The sequence below is a fragment of the Macaca nemestrina genome, chromosome 3 (genome assembly GCF_043159975.1).
Source record: "Macaca nemestrina isolate mMacNem1 chromosome 3, mMacNem.hap1, whole genome shotgun sequence".
Lineage (NCBI taxonomy): Eukaryota > Metazoa > Chordata > Mammalia > Primates > Cercopithecidae > Macaca > Macaca nemestrina.
The window spans coordinates 52578775-52598937 of record NC_092127.1 but is presented as its reverse complement, the minus strand read 5'-3'; positions in this window follow the sequence as shown (position 1 = coordinate 52598937).

Below are 20163 nucleotides of genomic sequence, written 5' to 3'. Positions count from 1 at the left end.
AGCACAATGAGTCCAGCTCATGTTCACGGAGAACGTTTTTTATAGAAGAGAAATAATATAGGACACTTTGAAAACATCTTACGTATCTTAAGAACGATAATTTTAAATGAGTGTTTTTGTAATTAGGAAAAGGAATATAATCAGACCATTTGTTTTATGAAGTTTTAAAAGAAAAAGCTACCAAATATTTAGAGGTGGATACTTGGGAGTAGAAAATAGTTAGGTAATTCTGGGCATGTGAGGTGATAAACTCCAGAACCAGTTCCACTAGAAATTTTCTGCATGTTAACATAAAATAATTAATAAAATATGAATGAGCATTACCCATTTATATGTATCTGAACTATGACACAACATATTCACAGGTAGAAGCAATAGATAATAATGAGCTGATCCTATTATTCTTATCATTTATTTTAAATGTGGAAACAGAACATTTTGGACTATAAATTTTTCACATAGCCTTTGGAAAATTCAAGGAGGAAATATTGGACTCCCTGATAGTATGGTCAGGGGTAGCTGTAGCAATTAATGGAAAAAATAGTAAAAATATTAGTATTCTGCTTTAGCAGGATATTTGATTCTTGTAATTAAGGTATTTGCCTATAAGTAGTTACCTGAAAATTAATATTATATAGTCCCTTTGTTAGTTGAGTGAAGTCCTTCAGAGTTCCCATAACATCCTGTCTATCACTTTATTGTAGCTCTTCTCAGATCATATTAGAACTGTCTCTCTGTGAGCATTTGAGGGTGAGGTTTCTTTCTTACTTGTGTAGGAATCCTTAGTACCTATTGTGGCTATTAGCACACAGTAAGAACTGAATCATTTTTTCCTAAGTAACCAGATTTCTAAAAGTCTATAGTCAAGTGAAGACCCTCAACAAGCTACCAGTCTGTTAAAAACTTATGTAACTGCAACTGAAAAATGAGAAAAACAGTATACAGTTATTTTATCTTGCTTTCTTCCAATACAATGGAAATTCTAATCCTTACATATACAGAAGAAATATCTCAACAAAGTACCAAAATTAGGCTGAGTAGAAAGGAAGGAAAATGTACATATTAAGTTCTTTTTTTTTTCATAGCAAGTGTGTTAATTTAATTTAGATTTTGAGACATCCTGACATTATGTGAGGCAGGTATAAAATTTTGTCTGGGAGTAACCAGCAAGAAAATATTTTACTATCTGTACATTTCAAATGCAATTATCAGCTGGTAATTCTACCCAGCTCTACTATTTACACGACCCGGCTGAGTTAGCAGGTTTATTCCTAGATGTGACTATTTAATCTCCACCTTCCCCCTCCATAGTCATATCACTGGATTGAATCCTTTTATGCCATCCTGTTATTCAATAGTTGGAGACTCTTTGTATGCCTGAGTGACTGTGTTCCTTCAGAAACTGATGGTCAGGATACAGTAGTTACAGTAACTGAAGGGGCTGCTCTGTCTTTGAACTTTACAAATCCTGGATGAGTCTAACTCACAATGGTTTGAGACAGGTAATAGTTGGTTTCCAGTTTATTCTGCATATGTAAACCTGCACACAGTCCCTGTGTCTGCTGCACTAAGAGTTGGTGTGTGTCCATGCTAAGCAACTGGTTTTCCTAGTTGCAATCAGGATGAACTTTTGGAATCACAGGTCAGGTAGAAATGTCAATGCAAAGAGTCAAACTCTGTGAAATATTTGCAGAGACTTATTCCAAGCCAAATATGAGTGACCAATGTCCTGTGACAGAGCCCCAGGAGATCCTGGGAACATGTGCCCAAGATGGTCAGGCTACTGTTTGGTTTTATACATCTTAGCGAGATATAAATCATCAATCAATACATGTAAGATGTATAATGGTTTGGTACAGAAAGATACAACAACTCAAAGTGGAGACTTCCAAGTCATAGGTGGATTCAGAGATTTTCTGATTGGCAATTGCTTGAAAGAGTTATTATCTAAAGACTTGGAACCAATAGAAAGGAATTTTCAGATTAAAGTAAGGGGTTGTGGGGACCAATGTTTTATCATGCAGATAAAACCTCCAGGTGGCAGGCTTCAGAGCTCTTATCAAACCTAAAAAGATGCAGACTCAGTTAATTCTCTCTTGGATCAGGAAAAAGACCTGGAAAGGAAAGGGAATTCTTAAAAAAATAATAAATTAATTAAAAAAAATAGTATATTCTCCACTCTTTACAGGGCCATTTCAAAATATGTCAAAGAAATATATTTTTGGGTAAAATATTTTAATTTCTTCCAGTGCCTGCTATCTGTCATGTGATGTTACACTAGAGTCAGGCTGGAATTTGGTATCTTATTGCTACACAAAGTCTATTTTTTCAGTCTAAAGATCTCTGCTTTAATAAGGCTAGTTAGCTGTGCTTGAATTCCAAAGAGAGGAGGGTATAATGAGGCATGTCCAACCCTATCTTTCCATCATGGTCTGAACTAGATTTTCAGGTTTACTTTGGAATGCCCTTGGCAGAGAGGGGGTACTTTCAGTTGGTTGGGAGGCTAGGATTTTATTTGTGGTTTACAGAAGTATGAAAAATGATTGAACAGATGCATGACTTGAGATATGAAAACTGGCCAGGAAGTATTTCTGTTATTTTTGAGAAGACTCAAGAAAAGGTAGAGCTAAGACCATGGCACGGAAATGCAGACGAGAAGGCCATTATGAGAGAAAGAACTGAATATCTTGGTGAACAAAAGAAAAGGAAAAGTCCTAGACCCAGAGTTTTAGAACAGACAGAAATTAGGCCCTGGTAGCAATTTTGTTGCCAAATCTGTATGGGTTTTGGCCATATGAAGATGAACAGTTGGCCGGGTGCAGTGGTTCACACGGGTAATCCCAGCACTTTGGGAGGCCAAGGGAAGCAAATCAAAAGGTCAAGAGATCAAGATCATACTGGCCAACATGGTGAAACCCCATCTCTACTAAAAATACAAAAATTAGGCGGGCGTGGTGGCATGCACCTGTAATCCCAGCTACTTGGGAGGCTGAGGCAGGAGAATTGCTTGAACTCAGGAGGCGGAGGTTGCAGTGAGCCAAGATCGTGCCACTGCACACCAGCCTGGCGACAAAGTGAGGCTCCGTCTCAAAAATACCCAAGATGAACAGTTATGGTGCAATGAAGAGTCAGTCTCAAATTGCAGAGACAAATAGTAAAAAAATAAATGGAAAGGAGTTCCATATGGGCTTCTTACTCCAGATTGCAGATGCTGCATCACTGCCAATGGCACTATCTCCAAACAGGAAGTCCTTCTTGATCATTTGTCTCACAGTGGGTTTATGACAGCTGGAGTTCCCACAAAAACCAATGATGCTGACATAAACAAATGAAAAATGTTGTTCCATATAACTTTTTTTTAGGGAGAATATTCATCACATGTATTTTAGCAGGTAGTGTAGGAGTCACAACCTATGGCCCTTGGGCCAAATCCAGCCTTTGGCCTGTTTGTAATAAAGTTTTATTAGGACATGTCCACTATCGTTCTTTTATGTCTGCCTGCTTTCAAGCTGCTGTAGCAGAACTGAGTGGTTACACAGAGACCATCTGCCCTGCAAAGCCTAAAATATTTACTACCTGCCTCCTTATAATAATAAGAAAATAATTGTCAATGCCTGTTAGAACATCAACTCACTCAAAATTTCTTTCCTTAGCAAATCTTAATACCTTCTATAAAATTCTTAAATTTTATATGGTTTTGCATAATTTTATAATTAAAAAGAGTTGTATCAACAGGACTGTTCCATGTTGTCATCTTCAATTTACACTTCCAAACATTTTTAATAGGCTACAGACTAAGGTTTTTTGGTGCTGTTATAGAATCTTAATTCTTTGAATCAAATTGGTTACATGTATTTAACTATTTAGGCCAATATTTTTTATTCATGTAAATCAGAAGCCCAATACCTTTCCTGGGAAAGAGAGTGAATGATTAGCCTTTCTGATCTTTCTTTAAAGAAGACATTTACTCTTTATATTAATATGCTTTAAACCTAAAATTTTTATATTTTCATATATAACATGAAATTGGAAGAAGGGGCAGATACCTAAATCATGAGACTTACAATTTCCAAATTCTGACTTAGAATGACATGACATTCCTTCCCCAGTCTTCTCTCTTTCAACATTTTCTCACTTTCTGTCCCAGCATTGGCAGGACAGCCTTTTCTGGGATCCACAAGGTTTTATCTCAGGGGATGGCAGAGGCATAACTGGCAAGAATTGACTAACTAGAACGACTTTATTAAAATTCTCTAGTACAGACTGAGAGATCAGGGGCAATATAACAACAGAGGAAGGGATGTTCCATAATGTCGGACAGCAAAAATTGCCAGAGGTCCGGTTGTCCTGACATTAAGAATCTCAAAGTAAAGTTAATTGTCCTTTACTTCTCCTTAAAGTGTCCTGAAATTAGGAAACTGCTTCACTTTTCTTTGGAAAATACCCTTTACATCGGATCAAAGTTTCTCTTTTGTTCTAGACCAAACTAAAATTAGAACAAAAACTCAACAATCTTTCTATCACATATGCACCCAAAAATTTACACTGTCCTTTCAGATTTCCTCAAGGTTGTTTTATTTAGACAAAGAAGGAGGAAAATAAAGAGAAACACATATCCTGGCAGATGCCCATCAGTATTTGAACATTAAAACTTGTTCAGCCGAAGAAGCTTTTATTAATTCAACCATCATTACACTTGGTTCTTTCTCTCTCCACAAAAAAGCTACTTTTTTTGAAATACACTAATAAGTCATCTCTCCTTTTTCTCCTTAAGTTATTGTTACCGGTTTTCTGCCCCCATAATTTCTCTGAGACTGAAATATCCAAAATCATTGAACAAATTCACCCTAAATTACCTGAATATTTTTTTTCCTTTTCTCTTTGCATACAAGCGACATTTTAGTAGCATTTGTTTCTTTTGCTCCCTTACTCCATCTTAAAGTATAATTTTACTTCTATAAAGCTACAAAACTGTATTTCACACCACACAACTATCTTGCTTGCTAAAGATATAGGTTGAATTGCCTATTGGACATGTACCCTTGAGTCATAGACATATCATACTCAATGTTTGATCATTTAAAAACATTATCTCTCAAACTTGCCTCTTTTCCAGTGATCCCTCTTTTGTTTTTATATTTTTGTAGAGATGAGGCCTCACTGTGTTACCCAGGCTTGTCTCAAACTATTGGCCTCAAAAGATCTTGCTGCCTCAGCCTCCCAAAGTGCTGAGATTACTGGTGTGAGCCACCACTTCCAGCCTGATCTCTCTTTAAGTGAATGATATTGGTATTTACCCAGTTGCCTTCTGTGGGAGACAGACGTCTGATTATAGCACTTCTCTGTTTGCAACTTTTCAATGGCTTCCCTTTCCTTTAAGAAGAAAGTCTATACTCTGAAACCTGACTTACATGTCCCATCATGGTTTGGTTCCTATTTCCCTTTCCAACTTTGTCTCCTAAGCTAGTATAATTTTCCCTCCATAATCCAGTAACTATCACTTAATTTATTTTCCATTCCTTGAGAGTCTCATGTTTTGTTGTCATATTTAAATTTTAAAATATGCATTTCCCTCTGACTGTAAGATATACTTCCACTCTGTGTGATAAGTATGGTGCGGACGGTGGAAGACATGTCTGCTTACCATTATATTCCCACCCTCAAGACAGTGCATGGCATTGAGTAGACAGTAGAACATGGCACAATAACACTCAGCTTTGCTATCAGTTTTTCTGTTCTGGATATTTTGACCCTATAAATGTTATTGTTGTGGTTGTTGTTATCGTAATTTGTTTATTTGTTTGTTTTGAAGCAGACTGATACATCTTTTAATGTGCATTTATAGTGTACTAAAGCAATTTGAGCAAAAGCAAATATACTATTTATCACAGCTGTGTTCTGAACAGCCTCTGAAGTTTGATGAAAAGCTACAGCCATTTATTTTTAGGGACAGAGTGCCAGCCAGAAGCCCTTCTTTTCCTCACTGTATGAGAGTCACACTCAAAGTGAGAGCTACGGGGAAGACCAGTTAGCCATGGGTGTCACCACATGGGAAAACTGATCTTTTAAATACGAGTGAAGTATATAAGTTATTTATAACTGATTCATGATATACTTGGGCAGAAAAGTTGTGTTTTCAATAGTTTTATTAACGTTAAAAACAATTTATCACTTTTCTTTTTCTTTTTTTTTTGACTGGGAGTTTTGCTCTTGTTGCCCAGGTTGGAATGCAATGGCGCGATCTTGGCTCACCGTAACCTCCACCTCCTAGGTTCAACTGATTCTCCTGCCTCAGCCTACCGGGTCGTGGGGATTACAGGCTCCTGACACCATGCCCAGCTAATTTATGTAGTTTTAGTAGAGACAGGATTTCTCCATGTTGGTCAGGCTGGTCTCAAATTCCTGACCTCAGGTGATCTGCCCACCTTGGCCTCCCAAAGTGTTGGGATTACAGGCGTGAGCCACCACGCCCAGTTAATTTATCATTTTTCTCTCCACTTGCCATACGTGTTTGATGTTTTTGTTTATCAACTTAGTTTTAAGACTATGGACACTTAGAGAAGAACAAATAAAATAACATTATTTTAACTTTCGTATTTCTAGCTTTAAATTGGTGTTACTAGTGATTTGAATTTCTTAATTTGTTTCTTTATGATATTAATTACTTACTGGATGCTTCTGAATTTTAACAAAAAGTACTCCACATTTACAAAGGTAATAATCGACCTACACAACATTTTCATTAGTTCAGGTTGTTCAGAAGTTTGAAGACTTCAATGTAAGCAACATATGCAATATGTTCTAATTTTTCCACATGAAGTAGTATGTAGACTTACAGAAGTTACTCAGACACTGTGAAAATGATATATGGGCTACAAATGCATTAATACTACTACTGATCCTAGGAAATAGCCCCAGTGTTCATGTATTGTATTCTACAACTGGAATCAAAAGAAATAATAAAAAGACATGTCAAGATAATTTAACATGATGTGTGCAATTCAATTAAAACCCAAAATATTTCTTCCAGCTTTTGCAGATTTATTTCTATTACTCTTAGATTTTGAAACTAAATTCCAATAGCTAGATGATTATATTAGCACTACCGAGCCTATCAACGTGAAAAAATATTTTAGAGATACTAACACACATGCATCATTAGCCATTAAAAATTCCCCCTCAGTTATTGGAAGACATGGTAAGAATGGTACATATTGGAAACTACTTGGCTAACAGGAATATAAACTATCCAGAATAAATACTACTACAAATTAATGTACTTTGCTTCAAAATCTTGTTGAAAAGATATTCAAAAAATTTAAAAGTAGAGATTGAAAAATAAAAATTAAGTATATTTTTTTATCACAAGGCAAAACAAGAAACAGAATGTGATCCAGGAAATATATAGGAGATTGATTGCAGAAATGAGGGCATATAATCTACATAAAACAACTTTGGTAATACATAGCAGTGATTGTATCTGGTTAATACATTATGAGAGTGGCAACATGTCCAGCCAAAAGCAACAGTGTTTAATGAAGACTGTTAGGGTTTAAGTAAAAATAACTATTGTTGCTGACGATGCTGCTTATATGAATGGATTTTTTAACCTTATAGAACTTAGTCACTGATTGGTGATATATACTTTTATGAAATTTAATTATGTTTATAAACTTTAAGGATCCTAAGCTAAATAAACTTAATGAAGTTTATTATAAACATAAAGTAGTTCAACCTTTTGAAGACCCACAGATTTAGCAACTAACCTACTCATTTACTAATAATTGTATTAAATTTAATTCACTTTCCAGAGTCTATATGATAAGCTCTTAAAGCATAGTGGTCATACATTATTTGCATACATTGTAAGAATGCTTGAAATTCCATTTGTAATGCATTTGGAGGAACTTTAGCTTATCATTGGAAAGATGCTATGATCATTAGAAGGCATTGTAAGTAGATTATTGCTCATGACAACCACATTCTTTCAGCATGGCCCAAATTCATGACTTGTACATTAAGTTCACACACACACACACACACACACACACATTGCCTCTGTGCAAATAAACATATATTCTTAAAAGAAGTAACATTTGAAATGTAGAATACATAACACTTTAAGACTATGTTCTATTACATATTATTTTTGGAAATGGTAAATAATATGGGAATTGATTATTTTAGGCATATGACCCTCACATGCTCTTCTAAATCTTCAAATTTATTTGGAAAGGTGTCAGGTACCTGTTACAAACACCAAGACCCATCAGCTCTCTAGGTGTGTTTTCTTAAGACAAAAACAATTTAGCTGGCAGAAATAAGAAAATTGCCTCAGAAGTAAATTCACCAAATTTACACTTACAACCCAAATGATTTTTGACAAAGGTGCTAAGAATATACACTGAGAAAATGGGACCCTCTTCAATAAATGGTCCTTGGAAAAATGGACATCCACATGCAGAAGAATAAAGCTAGATGCTTATCTCTCATCAAGCATAAAAATCAACTCAAAATGGATTAAAGACTTAAACATGAAACTATAAAATTACTGAAAGGAAGCAGGGGAAATGCTCAGGACATTGGTTTTATGGCTAACACTTCAAAAGCATGGGCAATTCCCCCAAATTCTGACAAATAGGATTAAATTAAACTAAAATGCTCTTCACAGAAAAGAAAGCAATCAATAAAATGAAAAGACAACATGTAGAATGAGAAAAAAAAAATTGCAAACTACTCATTTATCAAGAGACTTATATGTAACACCTACCAAAAACTCAACAGCAAGAAACAAAACAAAAATGAAACAAAACTGAATAATGTAATTAAAAAGTGGGTAAAGGAAATGAACAGATATTTCTCAAAAGAAGATATGTAAACGGTCAACAGTTATATGAAAAAATGCTCAACATTATTAATCATCACCGAAATGCAAATAAAAACCACAATGAGATAACAATATATTCTAACTGGATTGGTTAGAATGACTTATCAAAAAGTTAGAATGGCTATTATCAAAAAGACAAAAAATAACAAATGCTGTGGAGGATGTGGAGAAAAGGGAACTCTTGTGCAATGTTGATGGGAATATAAATTAGCACAGTCATTATGGATAAATCATGAAGATTTCTCAGAAAAGTAAAAATAGAACCACCACATGACCCAGCAAGTCTACTACTAGGTATTTATCCAAAGGAAAGGAAATCAGTATATCAAAGATATACCTGCATCACCATGTTTATTGCAGCACCATTCACAATTGACTAAGATATGGAATCAACTAAAATGTCCATCAACAGAGAGATGGATAAAAAATGTATTATATATACATATAAATGAATGAATCCTGTCATCTGCAGCAACATGGATAGATCTGGAGTTTATTTAGGGAAATAAGTCAGGAATAGAAAGATAAATATCACATGTTTTCACACATATGTGAAAGCTAAATTTAAAAAAAAATTGAACTCATGAAAGTAGAGAGTAGAACTGTGAGCACTAGAAGCTAGGAAGGGGAGAGGGTAGGAAAGATTAGGAAATATTGGTTAAGAGATACAAAGCTACAGCTAGATGAACAGAATGAGTTATTGTGTTTTACAGCACTATAGGGTGAATATGATTACCCATAGTTTATTATATATGTTTAAAAGTCTAGAAGAGAGAATTTTGAACGTCCACAAAGCAATACATGTTTGAGGTAATGAATATGCTAATTACCCTCATTTGATCATTATAATTATACACACATGTGGAAATATCAATCTGTATTCCATAAATATGCACAATTATTATGTGTCAATCAAAAATAAAAGGAAAAATAAACAAGAGGACTGCATTAGCTATGCCCCCTGCCGCCCTCCTTGATGCCCATTCTCACTATTTGCCACAGTAAAGAATTTGCTCTGGGCAAGAAAAATATTTTCACTAACTATAAATTTTAATATCTTCATAATAAAACCTCACACCAATTCAATTTTTTCCACCCAGAGGACAAAGTAAGCATCTCTTTTCATATTAAAAGGTCTGGGAGGGGAGTGAGTTTGTCCGAAGGCAAAGATTACTTCAGCAGAGGAAGACTGATGCTACAGTCCTATCCCATCTCTGTCCTGGTGGGCAGTGTCTCCTCTCCTTTCTCTCTCTCTCTTCTGCCTTCTCCTTTGTGTGTGTGTGTGTGTGTGTGTGTGTGTGTCTAATTCTGTATTTTTCTCTACAGTTTTTGTCATCTGGCATACTTTATTGTAGTCTCTAAATTTACTTCTCTATCTTCTCTCTAAAACGTAAGCGCCATGATAAATGAATTTTGCCTTTCCCCTCTACCATATCTCCAGTATCTAGAGCAGTGCCTGCCAAAGAGTGGGCCTTTTATAAATACTTATTGAATTAACATTTCCCCTTTATCCTGAGAGTTCCTGTCTCCCAAATTAATATCCCAAATCACCTATGATCAGATTTTTTAATCACTTTTGCCAAATGTCAAAAGAAGACTGGCTTGAGCAGAGATCGTGCCGCTGCACTCCAGCCTGGGCAACAGAGCGAGACTCCGTCTCAAAAAAAAAAAAAAAAAAAAAAAAAAAAGAAGACTGGCTACATAATTTAAGACCAGTGAAACAATGAATTGTCTAAAAATTATTAAGAATTTCGAGACAAAGACAGCAGAGCATTAAACCAAGCACAAGTACTTCTGAGTGTGGGGCCACTGACAACTGTACAGATCTCACACGTGTGAACCACCCTTGTTCAAAACCCTTTATGTTTAGATTTTTATATAACAAATAAGGAAAAAAAGATATTCTTTAACATTCCTAAACATACCATCATTTATAGATAGCCAACTATAAAAGGGACCAGAATTGGGATACTGGTTGAAGTGATATATATAAATTGAATCAGTAGAGAAGAAAAGTTTTTTACATGGAAGCCAGGGCAGAGTGGTATTGTCATTTACAGTACACTTATTTTAAAAAATTAAGTAAATTTTTGCACCCTCCAAGTTCACTGTTAATTGTATGTTAATACTAGATCTCTATATGATCAATAATATTACACCTCAGCAGTACACACTTGTTGAGTTGTGATATGGAGTGCTGTGACAGCTGCTGTGATCCTCTATAAAAGGGTTTTTAATCTCAGTTGAGCAGCCAGTGGACAGCCAGGACTGGCATAATTAGACATCATTCAAATTTGAGGGAACAAACTTGAAAATTGAAAAATTGCAGAGAAGACAATTGATATGCCAAGTAGCGCTGCCTAGGCAGAATAAGAGACAGAGTTAATCAAGACTCATTAGTGTGGTCCAAGACAAAATGAGATATAATGGATGAAATGAGAAATTTTGGTGCTAGTGTCATAATTGCAATTCTTCCATGACAGTATCCTTTTATAAGCAGTTTGCTTCATCATACAGAGGTGAACTTAGCAGGGCCAGAATACAAAATTGTATCACATATACCTTTTTTTTTAGTTTACATAATCACAATATCATAAAAGCCAGTCATAATTATATAAGTATTTTTAATCTATTATGAAACCTAACTTACGCCCAATGAAAAACTATATTTAAACTAGGTATATAATGTGAAACTTTCACCCAGTGTTTATTTCAGTGTTTTTAAGTGCCACTCCAAAAGAAAATCTTTATTTTTCACACCTCCACTTCAGGACTATAGAATACAACTCTGTGTATTGTGTTTCTGAATGTTCATAATATCCAGAATTAGAAAACTGAAGCACATTATGAATAAAAAGAAGCACTTTCTTTTTAACATATAAAGAAGTGCAGACTATTCATTTTTAAAAGAAAAAATGTTCAGAATAACACATTTGCTTTCTATTCCCAGGTTTGTGTTTCTTCTTTGAGAGTGAAAATAAAACAATAGAGACATGAAATTAACATGCTTATTTCAATATATTTTATATTCATGTTGTTTCTTTGTTCTAGAAACTTCTCCACCTTAATGTTCTAACAATAAAGTGCAACTCTTTCTGTGACACTTGAGATTAGACAGTTTCTGGTGATTTACTTTATAATGATATCACAGATGAGTAATAGTTGTGAAAAACAGTCAGTGGCCTATGTTAAAGATTTCCCCAAAGGGAATGAATTTTTGTGTAAAAGAGAATAAGAGAAGTTCTCATCGCAAAATTACATTTGAAAATAACATATTTAGAGGTGGAGAAAACAGTTTTCTCAAAGCAGTGATTATGTAAGAACAGCTGTGATGACTGGATCTCAGCCAAAACCTTCACATAATCTCAACCCTGTTAGGATACAGCGATAAGGTATCAAATTTAACCATTAGTTAAAAGGAGATAGGTCTTAATTAAATATTGGACTCATGCCATCATCATTATAGTGAAGGCAAATTAGGAAGTAGACGTATGTGAAAATAATTATAAGACAGAGTGAGAGAGGTACCTTGGTACCTTGGTAACAAAGTTTAATTCAGGTGACTCAGAGCCCAGAGTTGTGCTCTAGTTGATCTGTAGGTATTTCCGACACATTTTGCCACTTGACTTAGAAATTTTTAAAAAACTAATGTGACAATTAGACAACTGCGGGTTAAAGAAGAAATAGTGGATCATTTTGTAAGTGACCCACATTAGACCTATGGTAGCATATTTTCTCCTTAAGTAGTTTTGTCATATGCATGTAAACAGGAAAGGGAGAAAAAAGTGCTTTCTCTTATCATTCTACATCTTTATGTCTCTTTTTGAATTAACAATAGTTTCATCAAGAAAAGACTTTTTTAAAAAATCAACCAAACACCGCATGTTCTCACTCATAGGTGGGAACTGAACAATGAGATCACTTGGACTCAGGAAGGGGAACATCACACACAGGGGCCTATCATGGGGAGGGGGGAGGGGGAGGGATTGCATTGGGAGTTATACCTGATGTAAATGATGAGTTGATGGGTGCAGCACACCAACATGGCACAAGTATACATATGTAACAAACCCGCACGTTATGCACATGTACCCTACAACTTAAAGTATAATAATAATAAATAAATAAATAAATAAAAATCAGAAAACCAAAAGTTAAAGCAGAGATGAGTCCAACTATCTTTTCTCTCTTCCTTCCATTCACTCAACCTGTTAAAATTTTCTTTACTCTTATGTGAAACTCTAACTTGTGGGTATATGTAAAAAGTAATTTGCAGTTACAAGATTCACTGCTCTTATTAATAAAACAAAATAAAACTGGGAAAATGTAATACATTATAATATATTACATTCAAAAAATGAAGGTAATTTAAAACAAAACTTCACCTTTTAATTCAGAATTTTACTTTTGAAAGATGGCAAAAAACACACTTGACTATTGGTTATTTTGTAAGATATGTGCAAAACATAATATAGGTCTCTATCTATGTATATTATACTAGTTTTAAAAAATATTTATATTGTTTTTTAGTTGACAAAGTAATTGTACATATTTATGGGGTTCAGCGTGATGTTTCAATACATGTATATATTGTATAATGATAAAATCTGGGTATCATGCATATTCACCACTTCATATATTTAGCATTTATTTGTGGTAAGAACATATAAAATCCTCTCCTCTAGCTATTTTGAAATATACAACAGTGTTAACCATAGTTTCCGTAATGTGTACTAGAACATCAGAACTTACTTCTTCTGTCTACTTGTAATTTTGTATCCACTGACAAATCTTTCCCCCACCTCCTTCCCCTCTCCCCTCCCACTAACCACTATTCTACTCTCTATTTTTATGAGATCATCTGTTTTAGACTCCATATATGAGTGAGAACATGTGGGCATTTTTCTTCCTGTGCCTGGCTTATTTCCTTTAACATAATGTCCCTCAGGTTCATCCACATTGTTGCCAACTCTTTTTATGGCTGAATTGTATTCCCTGTGTATGCGTACCACATTTTCTTCATGGATGCATCCTTGGGTGGGCACATAGGTTGATTTCATATCTTGGCTATTGTGAATAGTGCTGCAGTGAATATGGGGTGCAGATCTCTTTCACATAGCTTCATTTTATGCGAGGATATAACAATAGTAACATTGGCGGATCCTTTTCTCCTTTTTAGACTGTGCTATTTCACAGTGTCTGAAAATAATTACTTTTTACATATTGTCCAATGGCAGGAATGTATGGGAGGACCCTCCAAACCTCTTAATGCAGGAAGCAGAAGACTCTTCTTCACTGAAACAGGTAGCTCAATCCTCCCACTATTTTAAGATTTTAATGTAAAACAGCTTTAACTTTCAGAAAACTTGCAAGAATAGTCCATAGAACTCCTGTATATCCTTTAGCTAAAATCTCTACTCACATTTCACCAGCTGTCCCAGGAACAGGCTTTGGGGGATACGTTCCAGTTCAGGATTATACATTGTACCTGGGCATCTTGTCTCTCCAGTCACTTTCCATCTCAGTCAGTCCGTTGATCTTTCTTTGATTTTTAAGTACTTTAGTATTTTTGAAGATTATTGTTGAAGGAGTTAAGGATGAACACCCCCAATTATCCCAACCTAGCATATGGGTTATTTCAAGCTGAACGCACTTGAGAAGCATCAGTGTCAGAGAGACTTACCTGAACTTCCCTTTCTTACCTACAGCAAGCCATTAGAACTCCTGTGAGAATGCCGCCTTCCCGCACCAACACAAGAACACAACCTGTATTGCCAGTGACTGAGAAGTGATGCTGCAACGGATTTTAATAAATAAAGTACAAAATAAACCCTTGTCTTCTACTTGGCTTTATACCCTTCTGTGTATCTCCTAATTACTTCCCTAGAATTCAAAACAACTAGTCCAGTCTCCTCTGTTTTATCATTTCTTCACAAAATTTATCATTCTTTGTTTTAAAAGAACAAAACCTTTCTGCTTTGGCTATTACTTCAGGTCTTCCCTCTCTCGCAAGGATCTCCATGTAAAATGCTTTTTTACCTGTTAATCTGGTCTGTGTCAGTTTGGTTCCTAGACCCAGCCAGAGATCCCACTGAAGAACTACAATGGCTGGCTGAGATTTTTAGGCATAAAAATCTACATAATCCAGTCATTTTGTAAAACATCCCTCAATTTGGATTTGTTCAATAGTTCTTCATGATTAGACCTAGGGAATGCATATCAAATATGCTATGTCCTTTCCCTTGCAATCTCTGGGTGGCAACTGATATTTCTCCATTCCACGACTGATGGTAATGACTATGTCCACTTTATAAAGATGATACATCAAGGTATGTTTCCTTTTCTGTGATTTTTTTTTCCTTTTCTGTAAACATGTTTAGGTGGGAGATACTTTGAAACCGTTTAAAACCCTCCTATTCAACCCTTTCACCCACTCATTTTAGCACACCTTAATGTTGCTGGAATTAATACTATAGTGACTGCCAAATAGTGATGCCTAAGTGTACCAAATCCTTCTACAGCTGTTAGCTGGCATTCCACTGTGTGGAAGAATTTGCCATTATCATATAATTCATTAATTCATTCACTTAGATGGATGGACTTCTGGATTCTCATGTTATTGAATGAATTACAATTTGTTACTATTATTAGTTTTGATGCTCAAATTCTCCCATATTTGGCTGCTGGAAACTCATTAATGTTGGCTTTTCTGCCTTTAAAAAATCCGTACATTCTTTGCACACTTCCTAATTCTCTGGCACTCATGATGTTCCAAGTTATCTTGTACTTGCACTTCCCCAGTCCTAGAATCTGCCATTTCTCCATGGAGCCCTTGTTCCTTTTAGTGGGGAGCGGTGTCTGACACAGAAAAAGAGATGCACAGGGCAAGGCTGTGTGGGAACGAGCATGGGACTCCCAGATCCTCTACAGGCATGCCTCCCTTCAGGCATTTCCACATTTTCACCTATCAGGAAACTCTCTGGTACATTATAATCTTAGTGAGAAGGAATGCTGTGCGGCACAACGTTATTTAATAAAAGTAAAAGATCACATGGAAAGAAATGCTCAAAGGATTGTCTCCCCACCAAAATGTAAACAACACATGGGTGAGGGCTTTGTACTTTTTATTCACTTCTAAATCCCAGACACACACACACACACACACACACACACACACACAAAATAAATAAATAAATAACTTGCCACAAAACATAAATGCCATAAGATTTAGTTGAGATAAATCTCATTAAGGATTAGGGTACTCAAGAAAACTATCAATTTTCATGTTTGTCCTAGTTCTATCCATTTAGTTTTTGAAATATGAGCAGCATTTGGGTAAGGAAACTCCAGACAAGCATTTCAAACAATAGAAACTATAGAAAGAAGGACATAGAGACATAAAATGAACCTTGTGTTATTGTTGGGTGGTGGTGCAACTAGACTGGGTTGAGAAAGAAATTAGTGTGAGCTTGAGGTGTGGTTTTGTGTGTGTCTGTGTGTATATAGGGAAGGGATAGAGGGATTATGCTAAAAATAGTAAGGGATTGAAAGTCAGTTTGAAAAGTTAGGCAATAGAAAAATTACGTGTATATACGTTCAGGATAATTGTATTTCCTGTATTTTTATATTATAATTTTATTTCAGGATAATTTAAAACTGAATATATTTGTGGCAAAAGAAGATGAATAGTGATGCACCAAATCAGGAGTTAGTAGATTATAACCCATGGGGCAATTTCATCAGCCACCTGTTTTTGTAAATAAAGTTTTATTAGAACACAACCACATCAGTTTATATTATCTATAGCTGCCTTCACACCACAATGGCAGAGTTGAATAGTCATGACAGAGAACATCTGGCCCATAAAGCCTAACATATTTAACATCTGGATCTTTACAAAATATTTGCCAACTCTTGCTCTAGATAAAAACAGAAAACAGGGTGCTTGCTGAGTGGGTTATATTTCTACAGAAATATATGTGCCATATTTCACAGAGAACAGGGCAAACAGTTCTTTCTGAATTTGGAGGAAGTAGGGATGCAGGGTGTGAATTACAGTCTTGGAGTCAGAGTCATATCTTTAATCCTTGAGTCTCATGTCCCAGGACATGGAAGACAATGCCATCAATTTGTATGGAAAGAGTAGTGTGAATGGACTGCAGGGCTCAGAATATATTGTGATTTAGCAACCAATGCAAGAATGTCAAGAAGCCAGTGTGTCTAGCCTGTTTGGTGCAATGGTAGATGCTCTCCGCTGCAACAGATAACTCTTCAGGTAAATCAATCTGTTTCTTTCTGTCTCTCTCTTACACATACACACACACGCACACACACACACACACACACACACACAGACACACACACTGTAGCAGCAGGAGCAGCAGCATTTCACAAAAACCCAAGTGAGACTGAAAAGGAAAAAAACATATTAGGTGATCTGTAGCTCAGTTGCTTCACCCCTTAATTTCTTCATAATTCAGGACCTATGTACTTTTAGTAAGCAGTATTGGAACATTCAGTTTTATTTGGAAGGCGAAATATATTTTCATTGTCTGTTTTTTAACCCAACGGGATTGGAGTAGAAATATGAAGAAACAAATGGACAAATAAGTTTATGTTCTTGCTTTCAAGTGGTGCTAAGTAGATGTGTTTGCTATAGATTATGAGACTGGCAATAAAAATATGAGAATAAAAATACAAAATATTTTATTTGAAATATTTGATCTAATTAGCCATACTTTCAAAACTAATCTGTGAGTTTTCACTATGTCATTCTTCAAAAAATTCCATGATGAATAGATCAGGGTCTTTAAAACCAAAGAAATTTAAGATTAAATTTGAGCTCTCCCAGTTATTAGGTACACGTTTTTTTGCAATTTACTTAAACTCAGTAGGCCTTAGATTCCTAATCTATAAAATGGGATAAAATGTCTGTGAGGCAGTATTTCAGCGAGTAATAATTAAGGAAAAATATGGAAAGTGTTGGACACAGTGACCTACACAGTATAATGCTCTATAAATAGCAGTTGCTATATTTTTGCTGTTTTTATGACATATTAGGTTTAATTTCTCCAATAGCATAGTTCCGTTACTATAATCCAAACCGTTAATTCAAACAATAGACTTTTAACTTGTCTCCTTGTCCCGAATGATACCCTTCTCCAAATCCTCTTCATGCTGCTATCAATTAGGATATATTCGTACTACTCAAACCCTACTCAGTTGGAATAAATGAGAAGCTGGAAATCCAGAGTTGGTTCAGACTTCCTATTGATGGACTCAGAAGTCCAACTTCATTATTTAAAACACAAGTACTTTCCATCTTTCTGTTCTGCTTCCCCAGTTGTCAACATCTTAATCAACACAACTTTTCTTCAAGGTTCTAGCGCCAGTAACAACCTGGGCCTTGTTTACATTTGGCAAAGAAAAGAAGAACAGTGCTTTTATACAATTGGCTGTTATACATGACAGATCCAGGTTCTTGGGACTATTTATACTGAGACCAAAAACTTTCACCCTTGAGGGCGAGAGTACAGTTTATTCTTAGACCCTTGAGCTGTATCTTATGTGTTAGCATGAGAAAAAAGGTAAATATAGGCTAGCTAATATTCACAATGAAACATTTCATACAACATCGCTTCAGGATCTCTCTTAGGTCTGTTTAGGGGAAGTGATAAGTGGGTTTCCTACCTTAGTCCCATGCCTGAGTGTGGTGTGCTATTTGGAGTGAACCCTCTTGTGTCGGGAATGATACAAGCCCCAAAATAAATAGGTTTCTTTCACCCTTGGGCTTGACCCATGTGTGTGGTCCTTGCCTTAGCTCTTGCCCTCTCCTTGCCAATGGTGTGGACCACTTTTAGTCTATAGCACCTGTGGATAAACAGGTCCCTTGTCTTGTGCAGTTTGCATTGCTGGAGCTTATAGTATTCACTCCATGTCTTCTGCAGATTCTGTGCCATGTGGTTTACAACCCACCCAGGGGTGAACACATGTATTTCCTGAAAGGGCTTTTAAGACTGTTGCTCCGCATCATCAAAAGGTCTTTCCAATTGATAGCCTCAATTATCTCCAGTTGTGATACTGTGCTCTCATGGGTCAGTCTAAAGCCAGACCCAAAGAAGGGCTGGCATTCCTTGCACAAATTGGACTCCTCTTCATGCTTCACATACAGGCTGTTTGCCTATCCTCCCCATGAAGCAGGCAAGAGTCCCACCCTCTGAGATGCAGCTGCAGCCACCCAATTTGTAGCTGAAGACTTGGGCCTTCCTGTGCTCTTGGCAGGGGGCAGAAGCAGGCAAGAGACCCGCCCTCCTGGGTACAGCTGTAGCCACCCAAACTGAGACTGTGCACTGGGGCCTACTGCTTCAAAAAGCAGTCAAGAGCACCCCAGCCCCACCCTCCCCGCCACAGCAGCTGCAGCTGCCCAAACTGTGACTGTGGACACAGGCATCCCTGCACTCTAGGGGACTCGGGAAGGCCCCCTTGCCCTTGCAGGTTTAGAAATGCCTGTTCCAAGTGCCTGGCTTTTCCCTGCTGTTGGTGCCTACTCTGATCTCAGAGCAAAGTCGAGGCTGAGCCTGGGCACTGTCATAGCCCAACTGGGTGTGCATGCTCTTGGGGGAGTGCTGATACATCATTCTTCTGCCAGCTCAGCCCCCTCTAGACTTTGGGTCCCAGTGAGCATAGGAGGAAGCTGGTGGGGGGCTGAGGGCAGCTTGGTACTGGCCTGCAGGTGCCCCTTGGAACGTACAGCCTGGGTGCCAGGAATGGCAGCAGACAGGCTCTTGAGTGGAAGAGAGTGGTCCCCTGTGAGGCCCCACCTTCAGGCCAGGGTGGGCTTAAAGGCTGACGGCTGAGCTGTCAGACCCACTGACTGGAGTGGGAACTCATGGTGCCTTTTCTGGGCCTGGCCATGGTTGTCCATGGACCAATCAACATGCACTTCCTCCCTGCTAAGGCCCACAAAATCCCTGGAATCAGTCAGAGTGGAGCAGACGTTGGGATGACCAGCTACCCACCCCAGGGCCTCCTCTCTGCTGAGAGCTGCAGACGTTGGGACAACTAGCTGCAGAGAGGAACTGTCTACTCCAGTGCCTCCTCTGAGCTATTCTGTCACTCAATAAAGCTCCTCTTTGCCTTGTTCACCCTCCACTGGTCCACATGCCTCATTTTTCTTAGATGGAGGACAAGAACTTGGGACCTGCCCAATGGCAGGGATGAAAGAGCTGTAACACAAACAAGGCCGAAACATGTCCTTTGCCCACCACCTTGTGAGT